The sequence below is a fragment of the Macrotis lagotis genome, chromosome 3, assembly GCF_037893015.1.
Source record: "Macrotis lagotis isolate mMagLag1 chromosome 3, bilby.v1.9.chrom.fasta, whole genome shotgun sequence".
NCBI classification, from domain to species: domain Eukaryota; kingdom Metazoa; phylum Chordata; class Mammalia; order Peramelemorphia; family Peramelidae; genus Macrotis; species Macrotis lagotis.
Genome location: NC_133660.1, coordinates 177,094,450 through 177,118,624, shown reverse-complemented (window position 1 = coordinate 177,118,624; position 24,175 = coordinate 177,094,450). Strand labels below are relative to the sequence as shown.

The 24,175-nt window shown below is 37.5% G+C and overlaps 1 long non-coding RNA gene across 3 annotated transcripts in view; it reads right to left on the bottom strand.

The window, feature by feature from the left end:
- The window catches only part of LOC141518013 (uncharacterized), a 53,142-nt gene that overhangs the window by 23,371 nt on the left and 5,596 nt on the right, over positions 1–24,175 (bottom strand). The window contains exons 3-5 of one of the 3 annotated variants that reach the window (XR_012477053.1): positions 13,008–13,080; positions 6,757–7,012; positions 6,122–6,233 (exon numbers count right to left, since the gene is read on the bottom strand). This is a non-coding gene — a long non-coding RNA (uncharacterized LOC141518013). Of the gene's footprint in view, positions 1–6,121; positions 6,234–6,756; positions 7,013–7,576; positions 7,620–13,007; positions 13,081–24,175 lie in introns of all 3 variants that reach the window. The other 2 variants (XR_012477054.1, XR_012477055.1) reach the window with 2 other exon arrangements.

Sequence of the window (24,175 nt, the reverse complement as noted above, 5' to 3'; positions counted from 1 at the left end):
CTTTTCATTATTTCTTTTAGATCAGTAATATTTCATATTCATACAATTTGTTTGGCCATTCTGATGAATATCAATTTTGTTTCAGGTTATTTGACACTACAAAAAGTGTAGCTATAAGTACTTTTGTATATAGAGAGCATTTCTTTTGGTTAATGACCTCTATGGGGTCATTCCTAGCAAGTGGAAGATGATTTTTATTTCTAAAGCAAATCATGAAGTCCATTTACTAAGTCAGGAAGCATTTGCTATTAATAAAACATTGAGCTGGGGGAGGGGGGAAATGTTTTTTTTTATGTCCAAATGCTTCAATCCCTTTCAAAACCAATTTTCCAAGATGCTAGTCTTAAGGAGTATCCACAAACTGAATAAAAAAATATATGTTTTTTATTCTAACATAAAAGTTACTAATGACCCTTCTGCATGTAAAATTATAAATATGGGCTACAATTCCCTAAACATTATAGGCAAAAGATTCCATCCCATCTTAAAACAGTCCTTTCATAAATTCAAGATACTACATGGGGTAATTGAAAGACTATTGAAGTCAGAGGATGTGAGTTTAAATCCTTATCTACCCTGAATGACCCTGGGAAAATCACTTCTCTATGAGTCTCAGTTTCCTCACTTAATTGACTTAATAATATTTGCACTACTCATTTATAATATAGCAAGAAAATTTGAACAGACCATATGTTGAATTGCTACCCTTGAATTATTAAAATAATCTGGAAGAAAGTCTCCAGCATATTGGGTGGATTTTTTGTGGAAAATTTAAATAAGAAGCAAAGATTTGGAAATGGGAGATGGAGGACCACGTGTAAAGGACTTCAAAAATTTAAATTTATCTGGATGAGAATGTGTGCTGTATAATAGAAAGAAGAGTAAAATGCAATAAAATTGAAGAGGCAGATTGGAACCAGGCTATGAAGGGTTTTCAATGATTCTGGAGGTAATAGGGAGCCACAGAGCTTAGTAATGGGAAGTATCATTGTTATCTTTTCATCAGTTGTATTAAGGATTGATTGGGGAGGATAGAGAACTGAGGCAGGAAAACTAATTAGGAAGATATTGTAATATCCTCAATAAGAAATGATAAGAAACTAAAGTAGAGAGGTGTCTATGAATAAAGAGAAAAAAAGAGATGGATGAAGGAAGATGTGGGATTTAAGAGATATTGTGGAGGTAATATTATAAAAGTTGATAAGTAAGTAGATATATGCAGTAAGAGCAAGGAGTCAAGGATGGGTGACTGGAAAGATGGTGGCACTTGAAAGAAATGAGAAAGTTCAGAAGCAAGAGGTAGGAGAAGGTAATAAATTCAATTTGGACATAAGCTTGAGTTGTCTGTGGGATATTTAGTCTGAAAGGTCCAAGAGGCAGTTGATGGTGTGAAACTAAGCTCTGGAAGGTGACTAGACAGAAAGGCCTAGATACAATGACCTGAGGATCATCAGAATAAAGATGATAATTAAACACATTTGAGTTGATAAGGTCATCAACAGAGAGTGTGTGGAAAGAAATAAGAAAGACTCTTAGAATAAAATACCCAAAAATAGAAGGTGTGTTGTGGATGATAAGTGATCACATGAATTGAAGGAGAACCAAGAGAGAACTATATTACAAAAACCCAGAGATGAGAAGGCATTCAGGAGAAGAGAATGGTTAATAATCTTAAATGATGCAGAAAGATTAAGAAAATTGATGACTGAGACAAGAATTAACACCTAAGAGATGACTTTGATGACTTTGTAAAGAGCAGCTTCAGGTGGTGAGGCCAGGAGACAGAATATGGTGGTGTAAGAAAGTGAAAAGATAACAAGTGAAAACAATGAGAACAGACAGCATAGTCAAGATATTTGTCTCTGGAAGACAGGAAAAATACAGAGCAATAGCATTGAAGAGGAGGGATGGTGAGTAGGAGAAATGTGTCTATGTCTACAGACAACAAATAAGGAACTAGTTAATATATATAGGGAAACACTGCAGATCCAGAGAGGGGAATAATAGTAAAGGCAAACTATTGGGGACCACAAGAGGAAATGGGTACAAAGGTACATCCAGAAGAATTTGTCTTATTAAGGAGCAGGGTCATCTTTTAATTCTATATCCCTATCACTTAGTACACTGTCAGATACAAAAGTGATCTTTATTAACTTATTGATTTATTGACCGACTGAGTAATGACCCCAGCTTCTCCAACAGCTAAAGGTCACCCACTGGCATATCGGTATCTACCTACAAGACTTGGTAGAGTTCTGAAGACCACACAAATCAAGAAGTCCTCCATTCTATCCTGCACTGATAACCAGACACCTTTCCATTTGGAGACAAAATGGGTTGAGAAGCCACTGTATCCTCACTACATATCCTTGTTGCATTAGGGTAAAGTAAATTTCCTTTTGTTAGCTATTCAATAGTTTATGAGTGCCTCATTTCATCCCATCATTGACCTTAATTAAGAGAATATTGGTGTTAGTGCTGTCTATAACATTTGGCTTAGCATAGATTCAGCAATTAGGATGAGATAAGATGGCCTCCTGCCTCATATTGTGGTTGAGTTAGGGGAAGAGTTACAAATCTGGAGGGCGATGAAGTATCAAGACACTACATACCTGCTGGTTTCAAAAGTCCTCCTAATATATATATATATATATATATATATATATATATATATATATATATATATATATATATGTATATATGGAAAAATCTCTAAGAGATAGGGAGTAAACCTCGCAAATAAAAGGTTTGGCTCAGTAGGCAGCTTGTTAATGAAAGGAGGTTACCTAGGAAAGTAAAAATAAATTCCAAATCCAACTTTCTTTGGTTATTGTTGACTATAGTATTGTTGAACTGCTATCATATTAAGACTAAAAGTAAACTGGAATCTAAAAAAAAAAAAGGGGGGCGGCTAGGTGGCGCAGTGGATAAATCATCGGCCTTGGAGTCAGGAGTACCTGGGTTCAAATCCGGTCTCAGACACTTAATAATTACCTAGCTGTGTGGCCTTTGGCAAGCCACTTAACCCCATTGCCTTGCAAGAATCTAAAAAAAAAATGTAAACTGGCATGGCACAATCAGCAGCTAAAGACAGACCTACATTTTCAAGTTCTGTTCAGTGAAAATTAGAGGCAAGTAATGGAACTAATGGTTGTACCAATATAGGAATTTTTTCTAAAGAGACAGACCCTGATGAGCTCCAGTCTGGAATTCATCCTACAGTATCTGACCCAAAGATTTCAATTCCTACAAAGAGTCATGTGACAGTCAAAAAGCAGACAAGAGTTATAGATTCAGAAACTCCCGGGGATGAAAATCTTCAGGCTTATCCTATCACTGCTTTTGGGAAGAGGGTGGCTTCCTCTTCCTGACTTCCACTTCAGAGCTGAAGTGGTTTTCTGAGAACTTCAATCATAAACCTGATGAGTTCCTGAAGACTTATTCTAATGGAGCCTGAACTGAGAGGCTCTCTACAACTGATTTCCATCTACTGAGAAGCTACCTGAGAAGCAATTTTAAAGAGTCAACTACATTTATTTGAGCATCCAGTCAGGGATTTTTTTTTGTTCTTTTTTTTAGATGGCTAAGGTGGGGAATTATTTGCAATTGATCTCATAAATATGAATTCCCATTGCATTCAAATCCCCAGGGGACATCTTCAAGGTAGGAAGGAGGTGAAGTTCCAGAAGGAATTGGGTGTGATAGATTGGATTTACTCACCCTCCTCCATAGCCTGTAACATTCTAAACCCAGACTGTCTCAGAGGCAATAAGATCTCACCTTCCGGGTGAGCCCCACCCAAATGGTCAATTGGTGAAATTTGAGCAGCAGTCTGGGACATTTGTGGCTTGGACAAATACAGCTGTCAGTGAGAATAGGCTCTCTGGATATAGAGAGAGAGGAATTACAAAGCCGGTCTCTCCTTTTAGGAGAGCAGATGGCAATGACACCTTCTCCCAGGGGGAGCTTTGGGTGTGGCTCCTGAGACAAGAGGTTGTTTTGATAAGAAAGCAATTGATGCCTAATCCATGGGGGTGCTAGTAGAACTTTACAGGGAAATTCAGCACCAGGGCACTAGGAGGCCTTCATCCCCATCCAAGTCTGTTTTAAGCCTCTGCCCATTTGGATTGTTTAAGGGAAGCTACAGAAAAGGCAGATCAGGAAGGAAAGGGGCATTATGGTCTCATGTCTTTCTTCAACCTCTAGGCATGTTACAATGGGTAGGACCAAATGGAAACCCTTAGAGCTATCCAAACGTGAAGTTAGCACTATATAGTATTGGGTTTTCAAGGGTGAGAGATATTTCTTTTTTTTTATTGAAGTAGATAAAGGAAACTGGAGAAGAGGAGTACAGCAACCCTATTTTCCAGTGAGAAAAGGAAATGAAACCTGGAAGTTTACAATGAACTGCTTGTTTTCACCTGGGAGAGCAGTCAATATTATCATCACCATCCTTCCCCTTACTTGAACTCTTCCTTATATTGCTATAGAATAGTGGGCAGAGGAAAGAAAGAGGACTTCCTTCCCGAGCACATATATCACCTCAATGATGACATGTTTTTGACCAGGTCAAATGAGGTCATGATGACAGAGGCCCTAGATCAGATGGTGGCCTATGTGAGGGACAAGGGGTAGGAAACAGATCTTAAGAAAATCTAGGGCACAGCCTATTCAATCAAGTTTGAATAATATAGTAGTTGAAAAAACCCTGGAGACTACCAGACCCAGTCCAGAATAAGATACTTGCTCCCCTACCATCTAAGAAGGAAGCACACTTACTGTACTACTCAGGTTTGGAGAACTCACATTTCCTACCTGGGTCTCCAAATGGCCCTCATTTCCTATGTCACAAATCTCCTTTCAAATAGGACCCAAGCTACAGCCCTGGAAAATATAAAGCAGGCTGGTCAGCAGCCTCTTCCCTAGGGTCCTTGGGACCCTATGAGGCCATATTTATAGAGGTCTCTTTTCATAAAGCCCAGGCTAAGTAGATCTTTGGCAGGCACCAAGAGGTATTAATTGAAATTCAGATTAATTGAAAATTATCCTTCCAGAGCTCCAAGTTCTGCAGAGCAGCCAATCAATAAACCACCATTTAAAAGCAGTTGTTTGCCTGGTACCAGGCTCTAGATGCTACTGAACAAATGACACAGGTTTATTCAATCACCTTTTGACCAGAGTTGACTATTATGGGTTGGGTTATGCAAACTGATCCCTTTAACAAGATGGGTTGAGCACAGAAGGTTTCTATTGATAAATGGAAATGGCACATTCAAAATCAATCTTACCTGTGTCTTTCCAATCATAGTATTCTTCATAAGCAAATGGTGCATCTATCAGAGACTAAGGTATCCCTCCATTTCAATCTGGAATCCAGATCCTTTCATATGGGACCTGACTTTTAAGGACATGGCTCCTGATGGATGTTACCTAGTTGAAGCCTAAGGTTCATTTGCTACAAGAGAAGCATATGCAACTGGACTACAACAATCACTAAAGTACTAACGGGAGATACTTTAGAGCATGAAAAGGCCTTCCAGTGGGCTGAGTTTCAGGCTGTATAGCCAGGATTTGAGAAATCATTGAGGACTGGGTCAAAGATTTTCAACCACATTAATTTCTGGGTGAGGGTCATGGGTTTGGCTAAGTGGTTTAAGATGGCATGGTACTGGACAATCAAATCAGGTAAAATCAGATTCTTCCTTTTTAAGTCAAAATCAAAAGAAGAATTTTTCTGCCTTCCAATACCTACACTTGTTTATTGGGCAAGTCAACACCTAACAGACACAACCCATGCTAAACAATCATTGTATCAGTCTTGATACTTGCTATTCATCAGTTTCCTCAGTATCCTCTACCTCTCTGAAAGTGAGAGCAGAGAATTTTTCCCAAAGTCTCTATTTAAAGAGGGTTTCCAAGGGGTGGTTAGGTGGTACAGTGGATAGAGCACCACCCTGGAATCAGGAGTACCTGGGTTCAAATCCAGCCTGAGACACTAATTACCTAGCTGTGTGGCCTTGGGCAAGCCCATTTAGCCTCATTTGCCTTGCAAAAACCTTGAAAAAAAAATAAAGAGGGCTTCCAGAACAGTCAACTTTTCTTTTCCCAACGGTTCACATACCTTTTGGACTGGATTCCATTATGGTCTTCACGCACAGTACTTTTCCTCCCTCTCCTCACTGCTTTTCAACTTCCTTTTGGGTATTATCTTCTCCCATTGAATTATTAGTTCCCTGAGGGTAGGAATTAGCTTTTTTAATATTTGTAATATCCAGCATTTATTAAAAATCCCTATTACTTATTAGTCACTTGATAAATGTTTATTAGCTAACAACTAGGCTAGAGACTTTACAAGAACAACAGAAGTTGGGGAGCGAGTCCATTGCCAATTTGGACATTGAGGTGGTGATGCCAGACATCACCACACATCATTGGAGTGCTGGGCAAAGGGCCACGTGACCTCCATAACTAAGGACATGGGCAGCTATTCCTGCCCAACTGGGCTCCTTATGCCAGTCTGAATACCTACCTAAGCCAAATGGTCCTCAAACTATACCCATCTGGCAAAATAGCATTCTCTCATCTCAGGGCATGAGCTTTGTCCTTGAATATAAATAATTGTCCCATTATGCATCTGCCTAGGTCAGGTGCCCAGTTTCCCAGAAGCTATTTATTTGACAAATCAGTGATACCCTAGGAATCGGAAAGGCTGTCTGGTCCAGTAGTTTCTGTATTCTAGTCTCTAGGAAGACTTACCTGATAAGAATGAACTGGTTTTGAACATAATTCCTGTTGATCCTCTAGAATGCTTTTTTAGTCCTTCTCCAGTACAAAGCTGCTTTGGCTTCAAATTCCTTAGTCTTTCAGAAGATTCCATATACCCTAGAGCTATAGCTCAGTTATCCCTCAATTGGAAAGCTTCTTTTCCTTTGGGGTGGTTTGACCACTTTTTCCAGCAAGGATGTAGGAGCCTAAGGTGGTATTTTTGGGAGAAGCCTTCCTTCCTGATTGCCTATGGAAGATGAAATCATTGCTTTAACTGTGGTGAGTATGTTTTTACTTAGAAGAGAGGAGATCCCTTAACTAACTTGGAAGAAATTTTGAATCACAGAATGAGAGAAATCTTTAACTCTTTATGGAAGAAGGAACCCCCGCCCCCCAACCCCTCAGAGATTTCTAAAGTGGCAAAGATTTTGTTTCTTTCCCTTGATGGGGGGGGGCAGGGAGAGAAGGAATGGAAGAGTTTGATAGGTGACCCAGAGAATACTGAGTGAGAAGCAATGCATGGAAAGGGAGATCTGGGACAGGATACATGTAAGAGACTTATGACCTTAACCACTTTAAACTAGATGACCCTGATCCATAATGAAGAATTATTGACTGGGCTAGAAGTTTCTGAGTTGTAGTCCTGTGTTCCTCAACCTGTCCTTACTGTTCATCAGCACCTCACATGAGAAGAAGTACCAGAGATGTCATCATCTGTGTTGTGATTCTGATATTCCTGGTGTTGGCATTCATTCATCTTTACCACATTGCATTGAGATATCCACCATAAACTATAAAGAGTTGAACTCACCTACCACATGGACAAGACTGTTGAGACTTGACACTTGATCCTCCTGAAAGAGGGAGAAAAAACTTGGGATCTCTAGCTTTTGTTCTCCATATTTTATTCATACTTTTTCTCCTTTCATTATGATAACTTCCAAGGAAGGGGTTATAACTTTCTCCTTTTCCTTCTTTCCCTTTAATACTATGCAATAAAAGTATTATAAACAGAAAATTCTTAGGACCTTACCACCAAGTGATGACTAATATTTAACCTGCATTTCCATGATCCAATTCCTATTCCATCACCCAAAAATTATCTGAAGGCCTAGGCCAACCCCCTCCTTTTGTCAGCTATCCACTTTCGCTAACTCTAAGACCTAATTGACCCAAGCTTTCCTGAACAGCCTACTGGTCACTCAAAGACACATGGAAAGTATCAGAACTTGGTAGATTTCTGAAGACCATGCAAGTCAGTCACCATGTCCTTCACTATTTCTTGCTCTAATGACCCAACATGTTTCCATATGGAGACAAAGGAAATCATGATGGAGAGGCTAAGTGTCACTCTACCTTTGTAGTATATTCTTACAATATTAGAATTGTTAACTATCAACAGCTTGTAAATGCCTCATTTCATTGTAACAATGAACCTGAACTAAAAAGCTGCTGACACTAGAGCTAGCCACAAAGAGAAATTTTTTTCTTGGCTCATTTCAAAGTCCTTAAGTTAAAATGGGGTAGTTAGATGGTACAGTAGAAAAAGTACCAGGCCTGAAGACAAGAAAACTCATCTTGGATTTAACACTGACCCTGAACAAGTCACTTCACCCTTTTTGCCTTAGTTTCCTCAAGAGCTGGAGAAAGAAATGTCAAACCACTCATATTTTTGCCAAGAAAACCCCCCAAAGGTAAAATAACTATGTAACATATGAAAATGGGAAAATGCAAGGTTTTATAATTAAATTTTTAAAAGCTTTACTCCTGCTATTTTTTTGTTGTTGTTTTAAACAAATCCTTTTCCTCATCTAGTTAGACCTTAGTAGAAGTAATAAAAATGTTCCTATATTACCTTGGAATCAGCATCTTAAAGCTAGAAGGGACTTCAAAAATCATTTCCCCTAATCTTTCTCACTTTACAGATTAGGAAACTGAAGCCCAGGAAAATAGTAATTGGGCCAGAGTCACATTGTTTTGCAAAACTGGGATTGGAATCCAAATGGAAACCCAGTGGTAATCTCATATCCTATAACAAATTGGCTAAAATGATAAAAGGGCTAAATAATAAATGTTGGAAAGGATGTGGAAAAATTAGGATACTAATACTGTTGATGGAACTGTAATTGATTCAATCATTTTAGAGGGCAACCTGAAATTATGCCCTAAGAGTTATAAAACTGTCTTATACCCTTTAACCCAGGAATACCACTGATTGGTTTGTTTCCCAAGTGATCAGGGAAAAGGGAAAAGAATCTATATTTAATTTTTTTAGGTTTTTTTTTTGCAAGGCAAATGGGATTAAGTGGCTTGCCCAAAGCCACACAGTTAGGTAATTATTAAGTGTCTGAGACCAGATTTGAACCCAGGTACTCCTGACTCCAAGGCTGGTGCTTTGTCCACTACGCCGCCACCTAGCTTCCCCTAAGAATCTATATTTCTTAAAAATATTTGTAGCAGTTCTCTTTCTGGGGTAAAGAACTGGAAATTGATGGGATGAACATCAAGTGGAGAATGGGTAAGCAAGTTATGGTATATGATTATGATGGGATATTATTGTGCTATAAAATATGATGAGCAGTTTGTTATTAGAAAAAACAAGAAAGATTTGAATGAAATAATGAAGAATGAAACAAGTAGAATTAAAAGAATATTGTATATAGTAATAGCCATATTATTTGAAAAAATTATGAAAAATAAACTATTGAGTATTATAAATATTTAAATCAACTACAAAGGACTTATGAAGGAAGATACTCTCCACCTCCAGAGAAAGAACTGATAAAGAGAAGTCTGATTTACATATACACAGATATACATCTGTGTATGAAATGATGACCTTCTCAAATGCAAGGTAGGGAAAGAGGAAAGGAGATAGTTTGGAACTTAAAATGTACCCAAAAAACAAATTAAATTATAAAACAGCAAAGAAACCCAGATGGAGTTGGAAACCCTGGTTTCCTACCTCTAAGGAGTTTGGCATATAGTAAAAACTTAATGACTGACTATTAAATGGATGAACGTCTCATTCTACTTTTCTTTTTACTATACTAGTTTACTCGGACTTTGTCATCTTCTGAGTGTGTGTTCTGATCCTCCATGGGACCAAAGTAATTGTCTATGGTCAGGTCCTTTTTTCTGTTTACTCATTTCCCCAGTATGTGCCCTAGTTTTGGGGTGCTTCCTGAGTTTTTGAATATTATTGGGACACCCCAGAAGGACCTCAGTTCTTTCAAGTTCTTATGGGAGGCTCTGACTGCTCTCCTGCCTGTGTTCTGGTCTGTGGATGACCACAAGCACATCCCTCTGCCCTGACTGTGAGGAGGGTCACTGCTCTATGACAGTGTGGGTGACCAGGGTCTGAATATGGACAAAGCCCCAGAGCCCTGACCCAGGGACAGAGGAGAGACCTCGACAGTCTCCCCCCAACCCTTACCTTCTGTGTGCTGAGCGCTCAGGAAACAACTACCAGGGGGCTCCCTGCTGGACGGCTCTGTGGTCTGCTTCTGTTTCCTGGGATCTGGACTGCGCTGAGGAGGGCCACACTGACCTGGGCTTTGTGCTCGCTCTGGCACAGGTTTCCCTGCTGATCTTCCAAGTTGTGCTTGGCGTTCCCTGGGTTGGCAGGTCAGGAAACAACTTCTGCTGCTAGGAGCTAGTGCTCCAAGGGACCCAGGCGCCCCACCATACCCTGTTCCCAGGTGGAGCTCCTTTGCTCCAGCTCAGTGATCCTAGCTGTGCTGCTGCCCCCTCTAACCCTGTGGAACAGACTGCAGTCTTCCAGGTTACCTTGGGATGGAGAACTGCCTCACTGGATCTTTCTGTGGGTTCTGTCTCTAAAATTTAGTTAGAGTCATAATTTTAAGGTTTTTGAAATATTATGGAGAGAGCTCCTAGGAAAGGCTGTTCCCATGGCGCCATCTTAGCTCTGCCCCCACTATACATGTAGTTTATTTCTTATTATACATAGTTAAGCATAAAATCTAAGCATAAAATTATCATTCACCTTTGATGAAAATTGTTTTTAAAAGACAAGACTATCCAGGGATTTGATAACAAAAAGTGCAAAAGAAGGTGGCTTAGTCTTACCAGATCTAAAATTATATCACAAAACATCAGTCATCAAAACTGTCTGGTCTTGACTAAAAATAGAGTGGTGGATCAGGGCAAAAGAGATAGCAGGAAATGATTATAGTAATGTGCTTTTTGATAAACCCAAAGAGTCCAGTTTTGGGGACAAAAACTCTCTCTTTGATAAAAACAATTGGGGAAAAATGGAAATTAAGTATGGCAGAAACTTGGATTAGATCAACATCTCCCACCCTATACCAAGATAAGATCAAAATGGATGGTTTGAGACATAAAAGACAATATTGTAAGCAAATTAGGAGATCAAGGAATAATTTGCCTGTCAGATCTATGGAAAGGGAAGCAGTTTATGACCAAAGAAGAGATGGAGAACATCATCAAAAACAAAATTAGATGGGGTGGCTAGGTGCGCAGTGGATGGAGCACTGGCCTTGGAGTCAGGAGTACCTAAGTTCAAATCCCACCTCAGACACTTTAATAATTACCTAGCCGTGTGGCCTTGGGCAAGCCACTTAACCCCATTGCCTTGCAAAATCTACCCCCCCCCCAAAAAAAACCAAATTAGATAACTTTGATTACATTAAATTAAAAGGTTTTTGTACAAACAAAACCACTATAACCAAGATCAAAAGAAATGTAGTAAACTGGGAAACAATTTTTATGATTAGTATTTCTGACAAAGGACTCATTTCTAAAATATACAGAAAACTGGGTCAAATTTATAAAAAAAAAGCCATTCCCCAATTGACAAATGATCAAAGGATATGCAGAGGCAATTTACAGATGAGGAGATCAAGGCCATCCATAGTCATATGAAAAACTGTTCCAAATCATTACTTAATAGAAAAATGCTAATTAAAGTATCTCTGTGGTACCACCTCTCAGACTGGCCAATATGACCAGAAAGGACAATAATCAATGTTGGAAGGGATGTGGGAAATCAGGGACACTAATACATTGTTGGTGGAACTGTGAACTCATCCAACTTTTCTGGAGAGCAATTTGGAATTATGCCCAAAGGGCAACAAAAATATGCATACCCTTTGATTCAGCAATACCACTACTGGGTCTATACCCTAAAGAGATCATGAAAAAAAGGGTAAAAACATCACTTGTCCAAAAATATTCATAGCAGCCCTGTCTGTGGTGGCAAAGATTTGGAAATTAAGTGAATGTCCTTCAATTGGGGAATGGCTGAACAAACTGTGATATATGTATGTTATGGAACACTATTGTTCTATTAGAAACCAAGAAAGATGGGATTTCAGAGAAGCCCTAGAAAGACTTGCATAAACTGATGCTGAGCGAGATGAGCAGAACTAGAAGAACATTATACACCATAACAGCAACATAGGGGTGATGATCAATCTTAATGTACTTGCTCATTCCATCAGTGCAACAATCAGGGACAATTTTAGATTACCTGCAATGGGGAATACCACCTGTATCCACAGAAAGAACTATGGAGTTTAAGCAAAGACCAAAGTCTACTACCTTCAATTTTTTTTTAAAGTTTTGCTTTTTCTAAAGTTTTATTTTCTCCTCAAGGATATGATTTCTCTCTCAATACATTCAATTTTGATCAATTTATGGCATGGAAACAATGTTAATATTATCAGACTGCCTTCTGTGGGGAGGGAAGGGGAGGAATTGTAAAATTCAAAACCTTACAAAAATGATAGAAACTACTATTGTATATAATTGGAAAACTAATAAAATATTTTTAAAAAGAAAATTGTTTTCAAATCTCATTTTTACCATTTCTCCCTTACTATATAATGTATCCATGAAAAGAATCTCTACTTAGATTGCTTCTTCATGAAATTGTTCTCTGAATAAAATTTTTTTGAATAAAACTTATAAAAATGTTTTCAATTAAATTCTATAACTATCAAAAGGCTCCTGTCCAACAAGACACTAATGGCCCTTGGTGCTGGGTATGTAGACAAAAACTAAATAACTCCTGCCCCAAATGATGAGATAGAGGGAAAGGAAGGGAATGTACCAAGGTGAAGTGTAGGGATTGGAGTTTTGGGAAGAGGGAAGGAAAAGGGACAGGGGAACCTCCTTCTGAAGTCAATCTAAAGTCATATTCAAACTACCTGTATGACCTTTGCAAATCACTTTACCTCCCTAGACCTCAATTTTCTTACCTGTAAAATGAAGGGACTGGCTTAGGATGACCTCTGAAGTCTCTTCCAATTCTTTATGCATAACCCAATGATCCTAAATATAAGATAGGGAGGGGTGGGGCATTTAAGAAAAGTTTCTGACAAAGTGCACTACGACTATTTGAAGAAGTAAAGTACACTTTCAATCAGGGATGCTCAATCACACCCCCCCCCCATGCATTTTCAATTTCTGTCCTGCCAATATTTTTTCTCCATATGACTACAAATTTGCTCAGGTTTCTCTTTAAAAAAGTTTTTAAAGTTCTTTCTCAACTCTTCTCCCTTTTGCCAACAAGCTACTTGAAAAATTAGTCTACTTTTAATGTTGCTTTCTTATCACTGACCCCTTGTAATCTGGCCTCTATCACCACTCCTTTGCTAAAACAGTTCACTCAAAGCTGATCAGTAACTTCCTTTGTAATCCTTAACTATCCTATGTGTCCAAACCTTTTAATCCCTCCTCAAACCTCCTATGGCACCTAGTTCTCCCACCCTTTCAACTGAGAATCTTGACTCACATTTTATAGAAAAAAAATTGAGGCCAATAGCTGTGAGCTCTCTTTTTCCCTCCTTTTCCTCATCTCACACAACTCACTCTCTTCCTTCATCCTGATCTCATATAATGAGGCGGCTTTAGTTATTACCAAAGCTAATGGCTTTACCTGCCTAATCAATCCCATTCCATCCAGTCTCCTTCAAAAGACTGGCCCCTCTATCATCCCCACTTGATTACTCATCTTCAGTTTCTCCCCATCTACAAGTTCCTTCCCTCCTGAATACAAATATGCCCATATCTCCAATTCTGAAAAATTCTCACTTGGTCTTTTCATCCCCACTAGCTATTGGCCTCTTATCTCTTCTGCCTTTTATGGTTAACCTTGAAAAAGCCAACTACAATAAGTTCCTCTACTTTCTTTCTTCTCACTCACCTTTAAATCCCTCATCATCCCAACAAAATTGCTCTCTCCAAAGTTAGCAATGATCTCTAAGCCGCCAAATCCAGACGTCTTTTCTCAATCTTCCTTCTCAACCTCTCTGCAGCCTTTGTCACTATTGATAATTTGATCACTTTCTCCTTGATGATTTCTCTCTAGTTTTCAGGACACCACTCTATTCTGGTTTCTCTTCTTACCTGGATTCTTCTGGATCCGGTTTTCATCAGCTTCCATTAATTTAATTACCATATTTATACCAAAGAATCTTAAATCTATTTATCCTGCCCTATCTCTCACTTATCTCTGTCTTTCAGATACACTGAACTGGATATTCCATTGATATTTTAACCTTAACATGTTCAAAATTGAATCTATTATCTTTCCCCCTAAATCCTTCTCCAGTCTTACTATAGAGAGCAAAACTGTCCTCCCAATCTCTCAGGCACACTACTTAGGAAACGTCCTTGAATCCTCACTACCTCTCAGCATCCACATCCAATTTTTTACCAAAGTCTCCTTCATCTTTGCAAAATCACTTCAATAATATATTCAAGATATGTCCCCCTTCTCTCCTCTGATACGGCCACCATTCTGATATAGGTTCCCATCACCTTCCACCTGGACTATTGCAATGGCCTGCTGGTGGGTCTGTCTACCTCAAGTCTATTAATATATCATTCAGTCACCAGAGTGATTTTCCTAAAGTGCTAGCCTGACCACAGGACCCTCTAAAGTCCACAAACACCAGTGGTTCTCTATTACCTCCAGGATCAGATAAAATCCTAGCATTCAAAACTTTAATTCTCCTCTGTCTTTCCAGTCATCTTATCCCTTACTCATTGCCATATATTCCTTGAGCTAGTAACAGTTCTATAAGCAAGACATTCTATTTCAAGGCTTCAGCTTTGGACATTTTCTCTGGCTGTCCCTCATCCCCACCTACTACCTTCCCTGGCTTCCTGTAAGTCCCACCTAAAAATCATTTTCTATAATTTATTATAGAATTATTACTGTTGTTCCCCCAACCCTATTAGATTGTAAGCTCCTTGAGAACAGGGACTGTCATTTGCCTTTTTCATGTCCCCAATGATGCACAGTTCTGTGTGTATATACAGTAGGAATTTAAAGTATTTTATTAGGGGCAGCTTGGTAGCATACTGGACAGAGCACCTGGTCTAGAATCAGAAGGACCTGAGTTCAAATCTAAACTCCAACATTTGATATTTTCTAGCTGTGTGACCTTGGGCAAGTCATATAACCCCATTGACCCCCCCCAAAACAAAATTTTTAAAAAAGAAAACATGTTTATTATTTTTGTCATTGATAAAGATTCTGTTCCATTTCATAACACACCCCATATCCATGCCTTCACTCTCAGACCGTCACCTTTACTTCATCCCTATCACCTGGATCCTAGATATGTAAAATGATATATAAAAAAATAACAAAAAATAAGACCTATGTCTGACTATAAGCACCCCAATATGAACAAAGAAACTCAAAAAGAAGAAAAAAGATGTATGCTCTCAAAGAATTGAGTGGTTTTGAATGTGTGTGTGTGTGTGTGTGTGTGTGTGTGTGTGTAAAAAATGATTTCTAAGTGTCTATTATATATAGTGTGGTTGCTGGGGACAGGGAAGTGGCACAATGTACAAAAAGTCCCAGGTCTGAAGTTAGGAAGACCTTAATCCTAATCTGATCTGTATGCCCTAATAACTGTGTGACCTTGGGCAAGTCATTTAACTCTATTTGTTTCAGGTTCCTCATCTGTAAAATGAAGTAGAGAAGGAAGTGGCAAACCAGTCCAGTTTTTTTGACAAGAAAACCTCAGTCACAGAGTGAAATGACTGAATGACAACTAAGCTATATTAAGTTCTATAGTCTTACAAGGTACAAGACAATGCCTAAGCTGTCAAGAAACTTGTAAGATAATAAGGGAGTTAGGACAAAGAAGAGTGCCCCACAAAAAGTAAAAAAAAGAAAAAAAGAAAATAATAGCAAACAACTATTTTCTCAAGGACTTCTTTTGTTTATATTGGAAAAATTAAGATATGATGAATGATTTCTAAAAAAGCAATATAGTAGGGGGTTATTTAAATAAAATGATAGTAATTGCTACTATGAGGTACTGGGAAGTCATTTTTCTGAACTTCCTTTTCCTCATCTGCAAAACGAGTAGTTTGATTAGATAATCACCTCTCTCTCTTCCATGAGTCTCAGAAATACAAATCAATTTTTTTTCCAGATATTCCTAACCAAATATTATATATTAAAGTACTGCTTTTGAGAATCCAATTGTATTTCCAGTCACAAGTACCAAAGTAAGTAAAATTAAAGGCTTTATTAAGAAGCAGAATTTGCTAGGCAATTTTCATGAATTCAAAGGCAGGAAAATATGTCATGATAAAGCACATCCACTGTAAATTACAAAAGAAGTGACTTTCTAATTGTGAAGTGTAAAGATTATTGCCTGATATTTGGTTAAGGGTGTCAAACCTATCTCTCCTCTAGCCTAGTGACAAGAATTTTGTTCAACATAGCTTCTGAATCAATTTTTCTTGTACCACTTCAAAATTTCTGTTTTTGAGAGAACATGAAAGAAGTCATATCTGGTTTCTAACTATTACTTTACAAGATTCTAAAAGGTTTCTACTTCTTGTGATTCTTCCTTTTTATCATCAGTTCAGCCTCTTGGCTCTGCAACTTATTATCTCTGCATCCTGGGGCAAGTGATTATGCGCCCTCACTTTCAGTCATCTGTAAAATGAGGAAGTTGTATCACTAAGGTCCCTTCAAGTCCTAAATTCAAAGATATCATTAAATAACAACATCCACAGCAATAATAACATAGCTAGCATTTAGGTATTACTCTAAGATTTGAAAGGTACTTTTCATAAAGCTATCTCTTTTGGACCTCACAACAACACTGTGAGGTAGGTGCTATCATTATAAATAATTTTAAAAAAAGGAAACCGAAGTTAAATGTGATTTTTAGGTGATGTTTCGTGAGGTTAAAGTCTAATTTGGCAAATTTTTATTTTCCTTTACTTTTGTTCCTTAGTTCCTTTTCAGAAAAATGAATGCTTTCTGTATAGCTTGACAATGAACTGAGTGCTGTGATCATAAATCAGACTAACTTTCTTTGTTTTATTGTAACATTGATGGTTTCATATACTTTCAAGTTTTTGCCTGCTTCTCATAAACAAACAAAAATGAAGAGACAACAGATTCCTTAAAAGTTCAATTAGTTTCATTTACAATAAAAACTAAGGACATTTACAAGTAAATTCAATTAGTAATTAGAAATAAATTATATGAATAAGCCATACTCTTAAATTCAATATATAAAACAGGAAACTTTTAGGACCAACACTATGCAATGGGGGGGGGATGGTAGAGAGTTCAAGAACTCAAAGACATATCCCACATTTGCTACACAGAAGGCTAAATCCAGTAATTTTCATTTCTCCACTGTAGACTCCCTACTGCCATATCAGAAGAAAGAAGAAGAAGGAGGAGGAGGAGGAGGAGGATACTGGAAAAATAACAGAATTTGTCTTGGAACATGTAAAGTTCAACCCAAGAAATGAGATTTGAGAAAAATCCCTTCTCAAAAGTCAAGACACGAATATAAATTTGAAGAATAAGGAAGAAAAGCCAGAGGTCCTAATGCAAAAAGGTAATTTGATTTCATAGTTAATATGGCATTGATGGGACAAAAACCATGACTAGACTATATTCTGTATGGGTTTCCCTAAGATAGGTGAAAAGTGGGGTCAGAAAATTGCATATATGCGCATGAATCCAGAAAGCAGAAACTGGGGCTATATGGTGAAAAGAATTTAGTTAAAGATAAAAGGAGAAGAAACAGAAGTGTTTTTTTTTCCATTGGAATATATTACAGGCCACCTGGATTTAAAAAAAAAAGGTGGAAACAGGTGAGTTAGGAAATAGATTACAAGTCTAGAGGCAAGATGAAGTAGTGGTAGGAGACTTCAATTCTCCAGACATCTGCTAGAGCTCTCTTTCTTTGCCAAAAGCAAAGCAACTAGCAACTTAGTGACTTGCCTTATTATTGATAATTTCATCATTTAAAAGGTGAAAGAACTATCAAAAGAAAATTATATTCTAGATCTGACTGACACTTAAAAAAGAGAACCGGTTGGTGGAATGTAAATGAGGGGAACTTGGAGGAAGTGATCGCCTTATAAGAGAGTGATAGGGAATGAGAGAAAAGTCAGACATGCTTACTAGATTTTGGGAAAGTAGGTAGGATCCTATCTATCAAGGAAGTCAGCCCTGGAAGGTTTTCAAAAGATAGAAGCAAGGGTAGGTGATAGATTATGAAGAGAAGAGTATATGACACACAAACCTGTTAAAATAGTGCCAGGGGACACTATTTTAAAATAAGATGAGACTAAGCTGTCAAGGAAAAGCAAGGATAACAACAAAAGTATTTTTTTCCCTTAAATCTATATCAGGGAGAAAAGGAGAGTAATAGAAAGCATAGAGCCTTGCTAGGGGTTGATGGAATGGAGATAACAAAGAGAAAAGAGTGGTTTGATTCTTATGTTGTTTTTGTTTTCTCTGTTTGTACTGTAAATGACACAATCAAAATGGTTAACACAATGTAGCTAATGAGAGAGCACCAAGTCATTTTTTTAAATTTAATATTTTATTTTTCCCCAATTACAAATAAAACAACTTTTACCATTTAAAAAATTTTGAGTCCCAAATTTCTCCCTCCCTCCCTCTCCTCCCTTTTTTTGAAAAGGCAAGTAAGTTAATATAGTTATACATGTTCAGTCATGCAAAACCTATTTCCATGTTAGTGATGCTGTGAAAGAAAATACAATTCCCTTCCAGAAAGAAAAATTAATTAAGTTTTAAAAGTATTCTTGGGGACAGCTGGGTGGTGCAGTGGATAGAACACCAACCCTGGAAGCAGGAAGACCTAAGTTCAAATTCGACCTCAGAGGCTTAATAATTGTGTGACTAGCTGTGTAACCTTAGGCAAATCACTTAATCCCATTGCCTTAAATAAATTTAAAAAATTTTTTAAAAGTATATTTGGATTGCCTTTAGATTTCATCAGTTCTTTTTTCTGGAGGTGGATAGCATTTTTCATCATAAGTCCTTCAGAATTTATTGCTGAGAATATTTAAGTCATCCACAGTTGATCATTGTATAATATTGCGATACTGTGTACAAGGTTCTCCTGGTTCTGCTTATTTCACTTTGCATCAATTCAGGTAAATCTTTCCAGATTTTCCTGAAAGTAACCTGCTCATCATTTTTTATAGTATTCCATCACACCTATATACCACAATTTGTTAAGTTATTCTTCAGATGATGAGTATGCCCTTAATTTCCAATTCTTTGCCACCGCAAAAAAGAAGCTGCTCTAAATATTTTTGTACATATAGGTCCTTTTTCTTTTTCTTTTTTTTTTATCCCACTGAAATTCAGAACTAGTAATGATATTGCTGAGTCAAAGGGTACAGCTCTTTGGGCATAGATGCAAATTGTTCTCCAGGATGGTTGGATCAGTTCACAAGTCCACCATAGTGTATTCGTGTCTCAATTTTCCTAATCCCCTCCAACATTTGTCATTTTCCTTCTCTATAATATTAGGTATGTGGGGTGATACCTCAGGGTTTTAATTTGCATTTCTCTAATCAATAGTGATTTCTAGCAATTTTTTCATATAATTAGATAGATTTGATTTCTCCATTTCTCTCATTCTTATCCTTCGATCAGTTATCAAATGGGGAATAACTCTTATTTTTTTATAAATTTGATTCAATTTTTTATATATTTGAGAAATGAGGCATTTTTCAGAGAAATTTTCCATGATATTTTTTCATAGTTATGATTGCTGTTTATTTCCCTTCATCCTTTTCCCCCATTTATCCTATTCTCTCTTTTTTTTACTTTGTCCATTCTCAAAAATGTTTTATTTCTGACTACTACCTCCCCAAATCAACTCTCCCTTCTATTAGTTCCCCTCTTCTCTTATCCCCCATCCCCTCCTACTTTTCTTTAGGGCAAGCTAAATATCTATGTCCTTTTTGAGCTGATTCCTTTGAGAGTGAGGTTCAAGCTTTCCTCCCCATTATCCCAATATGCCCCTCTATTATTAAGGCTCTTTAATAACTCTTTTCTGTGAGATTATTACCCCACCCCCCATTCTACTCCTCCATTCTCCCCTTTCCCAGTGCATTTCTCTTTCTTACCCCTTTCTCTTTCTTATTTTTTAGTTATAATTCCATCATATTCAACTCAAAACCATGTCTTCTGTTAATTCCTTTTAACTGCCCTAACAATGATAAAGTTCTTAGAAGTTACAAGTGCAAGTATCATTATTCCATGTAGGAATATAAAAAGTTTAGCTTTATTGAGTCCCTTATGATTTTTCTTTCCTGTCATCTTATACACCTCTTGAGTCTTATATTTAAAAGTCAAATTTTCAAATTTTCTTTCATCAAGAATGTTTCAAAATCTTCTACTGCACTGAATCCATTTTTCCCCAGTCAATTTTGCTGGACAGGTTATGATTCTAGTTCCTTTGTCTTCTGGAATATCAAACCCCAAATCCTCTGATCCTTTAATGCAGGTACTGCTAAATCCTCTGTTATTTCGACCATGATTCCATTATATTTGAATTATTTCTTTCTGTATTTCTTTCAATATTTTTTCCTTGACCCAGAAGTTCTATAATTTAGCTATAATATTTTGGGAGTTTTAATTTGGAGATCTCTTTCATGAAGTAGATTCTTTCAATTTCTATCTTATCCTATAAATGCTAAATATTAGGGTAGTTTTCTTTGATAATTTATTTAAAGATCATGTCAAGGCTCTTCTTTTTATCATGTTCTTCAGGCAGTCCACTAATTCTTAAATTATCTCTTCTCAATCTACTTTCCAGATTAGTGCTTTTGCCAATGAGATATTTCTATTTTTATTCTAATTTTTTCATTTTTTTTATATTTTCTTGGGGGTTTTTTGTTTTATTATTTCTTGATAATTAGCTTCCAATTGCCCAATTCTATTTTTTAAATGAAAATGAGTTCATTTATTCAGTGAACTTTTGCACATCTTTTTTTTCCATTTGGTCAATCTTGCTTTTTAAGGAGTTCTCTTTAATGAATTTTTTGTTCTTCTTTTACTATTCTATTTTTTTAAGGTGTTATTTTCTTCAGCATCTTTTGTGCCTCCTTTACTAAGCCAGTGAATCCTTTTTTAATCATTTTCTTCATCACTCTAATTTCTTTTCCTTTTTTCCTCTACTTCTCTTATTTTATTTTTAATATCCTTTTTTGAGCTCTTACAGGAATTCTTTTTGGACCTCAGATCAAATCAGTATTTTTTTTTTGAAGCCTTGGATGTAGTAGTTTTGATCTTGTCTTCTGAGTTTATATTTTGATCTTTCCTGTCACCATAGTAACTTTCTTTGGTCAAGTTTTTTTTGTTATTATGTTTGTTTGTTCGTTTTCCAACCTATTTCTTAATTTTCTTAATTTTTAATTTATTATGAGAGCTCCAGAAACAACTCTGCCGATTCAGTTGCCCCCAGTACCTGCTGCTGGCTTGCCAAGGGCATCGCTAGCTTTCAACCTGGTGCCATAGTCCTTTCCTGCTGACAGTCTAAATTATCTTGGGTTGGAAAATCATTTCACCCCATCTTTTTGTGTGTCCTGCTGTTCCAGAATATGTTTTGAGGTGTCATTTTTAAAGTTATTTGTAGGGAGATTTGGGAGAGCTGCTGCCTTTTCTCTGCTCTCCACCCAATCGTTTTTGATAAATTTCGAGCCATACCTGGTAAGGGTGACCTAGATCCTCAAGTACCAAAAGAATTGGCAGAGAAGATTGCCAAGTCATTATCAGCGATATTTGAAAGATTCTGATTTGTGGGAAAACTATAAAATAATCCCTAAAAAAATGACTAGGAAATATCTAGGAAAGGAATCAGTATTGGCTTTAGGAAGAACAGGTCATTCCAAACTAAACTTATTTCCTTTTTTTTTGGAGGATCACTAAGGTAGTTGATCTAGTGAAGAATGAAGGCATAATTTGCCTAAATTTCTCAGCAAAAATATTTTACTGTATCATCCTCATTCTGCCCCCAAAGCATTTGAGGAAATATCTCATTTTATTCCTTTGGAAAGACATCTAGCTGTTGTGAGATGAGGAAGAAGAGAAGAACAGGAAACTAATTCTCAGTGAATGATCTTGATTTTTTTGGTGAATAATGAGGCAAGGTCTTTAGCTGAGAAGATGGGAGTTGGGGTATATAAAACTCTTTCTGAAGGATGAAATGGTTTGGATTATCACACATGATGAGTGTGATAATGAATTAATAATTGGGGCTGCATAAAAGGATTGCCTTCTTTCAATGAGGATTCAATTGAGATTATGTAACATAAATTTGTAGTTGACCCAAAACATAATTTTGTGATTTTTCTCTAGCTCTTGGGCAGCATGTAAATAGGTATTAAGGCAGTGGATGGTGGAAGTAATCTAAAATTGGGCTTCTCAGGCATGATCATCTGTAGAATAAGGGGCAAGGAATCTGAGTGTAAAGGATGGTGTAGATTTGAACTGGTTCACCAAGAAGTCAATATGAGCAATGGAGCTGAGTGTATGGGATAATAATCTAGAAAAAAAAACTGAAGGGTAGAGGGTTTAGACATCATTGTAAGAACAAAAACTAGGGTTAGGAGTTCCAGCGCTTAGTATAGTAGACATTAAATGAATACTCACTGACTTGAGAATTCTGGATTTCATGAACATGAAAACAGAACACCTGTACATGATAGCAAAATCAGCAGTATAATCATCTTTTATGTGTGGTTAAATTATGACTGAAGAGTAAGTCAAGTAAATTGAAGAATCTGGAAATTAGGATATACAAAGAAGTATCAATGTATGTATTGAAGACTTCCAGTATGAAGGAAGGAGTTGGAATGATAAAAAACACTGTGAAAAAGCCATAAATTCATTAAGGAAGGAGAACATTCTAGGAGTCTATACTTAACAGCTACCAGAATCTTTTTTTTTAATTCTTTTTATTTTTTTCCCCAAGGCAACGTGGTTAAGTGACTTGCCCAAGGCCACACGGCTAGGTAATTATTAAGTGTCTGAGGTTGGATTTGAACCCAGGTACTCCTGACTCCAGGGCCAGTGCTCTATCCACTGACTCCAGGGCCGGTGCTCTATCCACTGCGCCACCTAGCCGCCCCCCACTGCGCCACCTAGCCGCCCCCCACTGCGCCACCTAGCCACCCCTAGCTACCAGAATCTTGATTGAGTGATATGTTTGGACTGAATGAACCTCAGAAGAAGAGAGGTTGTTGGGAGATGGTGATAGAGGAAGAGTCTGGAAGTAGCAATGGGGAACATGAAATATGGGAGACAGCCAGGTCTTAGGGAGAGCCAGAAAATAGAAGTGCTTAAAGGAAAAGGTTTAAGATGAAAGAGTCTGTTAACCATGGAACAGGTATTCCAGAGATCATGGTGGAAGAGACTAGTAAATCTGTTGCGAGACAAGTGGGAAGTATAGTTGAAGGAGAAGGAAGGAAGGAAGGAAGGAAGGAAGGAAGGAAGGAAGGAAGGAAGGAAGGAAGGAAGGAAGGAAGGAAGGAAGGAAGGAAGGGTTGTTCAATGGGAGTGCAGAGAAGGAATAGGATTTGTATCATGATAATAGAGCAGTTCAAGGCCATTGGGAAGAAGATGGAACAATGTGTTCAGGTAGAATATCAGTGGCTAGAGAACTACCGATCATTTGAGGATCTACTGAGATCCACTTATGGAAGAAGTTAATTAGATTATTCAAGGCCCTTCCTCTGAAAGCAGGAGATGTTGAGATCTGTAAATGAAGCTTGGGAGGCTGGATTCACAATGGACAGGGCAGGTAAGGGGATATCTGAAACTGTCTATCTGTCAGTTTTGATTGGGGCTTATTCCAGAAAGGATTACAGATCATTGAAGAAGGCCCAGGGCAAAAGCAAAGGACACAGATGGGTGGTCTGGATGCAAGCCTCCCTGGGAAGTCTCAAGATGGAAAAGGCCCATGGGTAGGTAGGCTGGCTGATGAAAGAAATAGATTATAAGGTATAAGGAGGTAATATCCCATTGTATTCTTCATTTAGGAACACAAATAGAATCCTCCAGAGATTATAGGCCATTGTATTCAGGTCTGGACACCACAGTTTA